Here is a 5,436-nt window from a genome sequence, read left to right as displayed (position 1 = left end):
CATCAGTGAAGTGTTTTCCTGGGAGTCGCAGGGCTTCTGGGCAATGGGCACCTCTGAGCTAAGTCCCTAGCAAAGAGGATCTGGAGCCATCTCAGCTACTTCCTTGAGGCTTGCTGGTGACTCCCCTGAGCGAGGGTCAGAGAAGACCCAGGGACAGCAAAGCTGAGGGTTGGCTGTGGGGTTGGGCTGGGTGTCCTTCAGAGAGGGGTTGTACAGGGAAGGCCTGGATTGTAGGAATGGGAAGAAAGTGGCTCGTGTTTGCACAGGATACTGAGTGTGTGTCTCTGTGTGTGCGTCCATGCAGACTTGCAGAGGGGTAAACACTTCTTCCATCTTCCTTGGTCACAGCCATCTACCCTTTATAACTGGATTAGACCAAGAGCTTGTTACTGAAGCATGTGCATGCTGTGTCAACACACCGAATCCAGGGAGGCACATCTAGTGCCCATTTCTGGATCTTGTTGAACAGTCTACAGTGATGATGAAAATCCAACCATGGTACCCAGAACCACTCCAGCATGAAGGCAACTGGCTCCTGCTTTTCTTGGCTCTTCCTTGGTTTCCATAGTTGCCTTGGCTCCTCTGCCATCGCCGAACATCTGTTTACCTTTTCAGAATGCATCTGGCAGTGTTTCTAATTAGTGATAACGACAAATTACATATACTCCTAGACATCACGGCATTTTTAAGCTGCTGAATGTCTGGTCTCCAGGCCAGGAATCGCTAGTTATTATTATGTGTAGCCCCACATTATCCATTTTGATGATTCTTCTCCTCTCTACCCCATGTCACTCTTCCTGCCACCATTGTCCTTCTCCCAACACATATATCCTCTCTCGATTCTGCGGAAGACGTGTAAGGACTCTCTCCGGGTAATCTTCCCCTGGCGGGTACCTTGTCCGCACCAACTATCTTCCAGCTATGATTCTTGGCACACTCTGTAGCATTTTGGAAGCACTTGTGGTTTCTTTTTTTCTTTTTTTTTTTTTTTTAGCTCTTTAGCCTCTGTTGATTATTTTTATTGGGGATTGGGGGTGGTGTGTTTTGTCTCACAGGGCTTTTTTCCATCTGTTGATGGGCTTGAGTTTATGGCAAAGATTCATTTGAAATGGGCTTGCTCTCTCTCTCTCTCTTTTTTTTTTTTCATTTGAGGCATGAGTGCGGATGGGCTGTGCTTTTAGTTCCCTTGCTGCCACCTGGGAGGAATTTGTCATTTCATTCCTAAAGAAAAGAAAAAAAAAAAACACATCTGAAGTAATCTGATGCCAGTGTGTGCCAACCAACTTCAACAACTCCAGTACAGCAATTCTAACAACTTGTGTGATTACCTATGTCTAGAAAGATAAGTCAGTGGGAAGACTTCCTTCGAGTTTTCACTCAAGGTCTGTAATAAAGATGATAAAAGTAATGTTAACAGCAGCAATAAAAATGTTCATTGAATGCTGTCTAGTTTGATAAAAACCCTAGTTCAGTTTTCACAATAATAGCTTTATGAGGTAGATATACCACCCCCATTTTATGCCCGAGGAAACTGATGTTGAAGAGTTTTTGTTTTTTTCTCCTTTAATCTCATAAAGCTCCTAAAAGTGTATAAGGATAATTTGACTGGAGAATCTACGTAAATAAACCAAACAACCGACTTACAAGAGGGATGTTGTCAAATGGATGGAGACACAAATAAGGAAGAAAGATCCTCGAGTATCTTTCTGGATTGAACAAAGCACTTGGCGGAGCTGGGGTCTTACCTCTAGGATGGTGACCCAGGGTTCCTGCACAGGATCTGCCTCTTTGCCTGTTTCTCCGGGGCCCTCCCTCCCTCCTGGCCTCAGGCTGCTCTGTACTTCCTGCCAGTTCCTCTCCAGATCTACCCCCCACAGAGGAGGTACTTTCCTGTCTGCTCCCCAAGGAGGCTCCTCTGGGCTTCCAGCCACCCAGCGCTGACCTTACAGTCACCTCCTTCATTCTCTTCCTCTGGGAGGTCTCAGTGGGATTCTGCACTAACCCCTCACCCATTTCTTCTTCCCAAACTGTCAGAGAGCATCTAGAGTGCTACTCAACTGCTAAGCATTAAACGCTGAGACCTGGCTCTCGGGTCTTACCCTGCAGTGGTTGCCAAGGCTCTTGGGCTGGCTTGGTCCATCATCAAAGCGTCTTTTCTTCCTCATGGCCAATTAGAAGCACACCCAGAGACAAAGCGTGGTGCAGGCGTTTCTTTAAGGGGCGGTCCTCTCGAGGTTTCTCTGGACAAAGGAAGCTGACCTTGCACAGGCTTCCAGAAGCCCCCTTCCCTCTTGACCTTTTGCCCATTTGCCCTTTCTACCGCTCTCCTTCAGTGTTCTGCTTCATCCTGCAGTGAGGATGGCTTCTCTTCTTGTTTAGATGTGGATGAGCTCTGTTAACTCTGGATCCTTAACATATTTCAGAGCCAAGTACCCATAAGATAAAACAGCAGCAACCACCAAAACTCTTCTTGCTAATATCAAGTTGATATGTATTATGCCAAGACCTTCCCACCCAGAACACACACAATGCAAAACCAGGGGTGAGGTTGAGAGGGTGAGGGTGAGCAAAAGCTCACTTATGCCATTAGCAATTCTCCAGTAGCCTTGAGGATTCCCAGGTCTATCTAGTTTTGGAGCCAGCATTATATACGTCCCCCTAAAGCAGGACACGTGTGCCCATCACCTCTGTTTCTTTCAAAACACGTGTTTCCTTTGGCAGCAATCCCTGCTTCTCACACGAAGGACCCCTCCATCTCCTCGGAGCAGAGCAAAGATGACTAACATCCCAGAGCCCAGGGCTGACTGCTCATACTTCCTGCCTTTCCATCTACCCCAGGTTTTCTTAATGACTCATGCCATTCCCTGTATGCCATTCCTTAGGAACCTTCATTGAATCGTTTTTCAAATATTGTGCCAGACAGTGTTCAGTAATGGAAATATTTTGTTCTTGCTCTTCTGAGACCCACATTGCAAAGGAGAGGGAGGTGGTGGATAGGCATTTTCATAATCTACATCTCCTTCGCATTATTGATTTGTGTTTACATTTCTAGTAAACGAAGTGTTAAGAAAGCTTCAGAGGAGGGAAAGGGGAGCTTTGATGTAGACGATCAGGAGAGTTTTCTTGTGGGAGGTGGAATGTGTTCATGACCTTGAAGGATGTCTAGGACACCAGTGGCTGGCAGGAAAGAGTGGTTCAGGCACAGCAGAGCACAGGAGTGGGCCATATATGGCTTGCCATCAGGGATCCTGAGAAGATCCACATGACTACTTCTGTGACTAGTGTGGCACTTGTGGAGAGACATGGGAAAAGAACTGGGAAGGGATATAGGAGTGACACTGTTGAGGGCTTCCACGGTGGAGGAGTGTTTTCCCAGTTATCCCAGTGATAGCAATAGAGAAAGTACTTTATATGTACATTAGAAATAGTCTACATCTTTTCATGGGGAAGACAGTTATCATTCACCACTATACTATTACTTCCAGTTTTGAACTTTTTAGAAGATATGGAAAAAAATATGCAAGTACCCTTGAACCTGTGTGGAATTATTTTTCCCCTGAAAATAATTTATTTTATTTGTTTAAGTCTGTTTTGACTTTATAACTGGCTTTATGCCTTTTATTTTTGTTCTGTGCTTGTAGCCTGTTATGTTTGGAGCTTAAGAATGCAGGCTTGGGGGCCAATCTTCCTGGGTTTAAATCTCAGCTCTGTTGCATCCCAGAGGTGTGATCATGGGCAGATTACTTAACTCCCCTGTTTCTTACTTTCTTTATCTGTAGAATGGAGATTATAATAGTATGTACCTTTCAGGGTTATTGTGAGGATTAGATGAAATTATACATGTAAAACTCTTACTGCCTGGCACAGTGTAAACAGTAAGTTTCCACTATCGTTATTATGATTTTGAAAACGAAATGAATTATTCATATTGGTCTTAAAAGAACTGAAAGAGTAATACATACACATGGTGAAGCAACAACCACAGCAAGAAGGGTACTAGCACCCTTTGCTAGTACCAGAGGGTGAATAGTCAATGAAACTCCCATCCCCAGCTCCCAGTGCCTCCCCAGCCTGAGACAGTGTCTGTTACGTTTCTCGGGTATCCTTCCAGAATCAGTCTGAGTTTCTAGAACATATATATGTACATGCCTCCCTCTCTCTGAATCTAAGATAAATGTGTGTATGTGTACATATACACACATACATATATGTATTGTTTTGTACCTTATATTTTCAGACTATCACATATCTTAGCGACCATTCTGTATCTGCAATATGGACCTATATAATTCTTTTAAATGACAACATAGTATTTCATATATATATATGTCAATGATATCTCAGTCAAGCTGAGGGAAAAAGGGACATATGGAATCTTTCCAGGGTTGGGGGAATTAGGAATAAAGCTGCTATAAGTACTTGTATGCAGGATTTTAGATAAACATGTTTCCTTCTGTTCGGGGTAAATATTGTACGCTGGCCATAGAGTAAGTGTATGTTTAACTTTATAAGAAATTTCCAAACTGTTTTCCGGAGGGGCTAAGAATTTGAGTTGTTTCACATCTGCGGTAGCAATTGGTATTGTTTGTGTGTTTGTTTTCTCATTTAGCCATTCTGTTGTGTAGGGGTATCTTAATGTTTAAATTTGCACTTTAATTTGATGTTGAAAATCTTTCCATATGCTAACTTACCATCAATATATCTTCTTTGGTGAAGAGTCAATTCAAATATTTCCTCAAATTTTATTGGGTCATTATTTTTCTTACGCTGAAATTTGAGAATTCTTTACATATTCTGGATACAAGTCTTTGTTGGATATGAAAGTTGCAAAATTTTTTCCTGGTTTGTAGCTGTCCTTTCATATATACATAAATTCAGTCCCTTATAAATGGAATATTAAGATTGCTTCCAGTCTTTGTTTACAAACAACGTTCCGATGATCATTTTAATGCATCTTCGTTTTGTTGGATGTTGTCCAGTTGTAAATTAGGAAGCAAATTCTTCCCTGTTTTCCCATAAACTCTACATTTTTCACTCCTGCTTGGTGAGTTGGATTTACTTTGGGGGATATGATGTGATGTGAAGTGTTGTATTCAGCTTCAATGTAGTATGGAAACCAGAGGTTACCACGTGGGAGGTACTAGAAAAAATTCTTGAGTGAAAAAATCTCTCTGATGGAATATTATTACCCTTAAAATGGTTTTTTGAAAACAATTTGTTATATTAAGCACAAAAAGCAGAATACACATTTTAATTGGTTATTACTGAATCTGTTGCTTTCTTAAGATACTTTAAAATGAAACCATGAGGTAAAAAAAAGACAAGGAAGAAACATCTGTGTATGAATAGGTGAATATTTAAAAATTTTCCATTAATCAAAAAATTTCCATAATCTTTCAAGTTTTATGGAGTGAACATATGTTATTTCATTATGGA

This window comes from Balaenoptera musculus, chromosome 18 (assembly GCF_009873245.2).
Source record: "Balaenoptera musculus isolate JJ_BM4_2016_0621 chromosome 18, mBalMus1.pri.v3, whole genome shotgun sequence".
Lineage (NCBI taxonomy): Eukaryota > Metazoa > Chordata > Mammalia > Artiodactyla > Balaenopteridae > Balaenoptera > Balaenoptera musculus.
The sequence above is the reverse complement of the archived record's forward strand: the minus strand, read 5'-3'. Positions refer to the sequence as shown.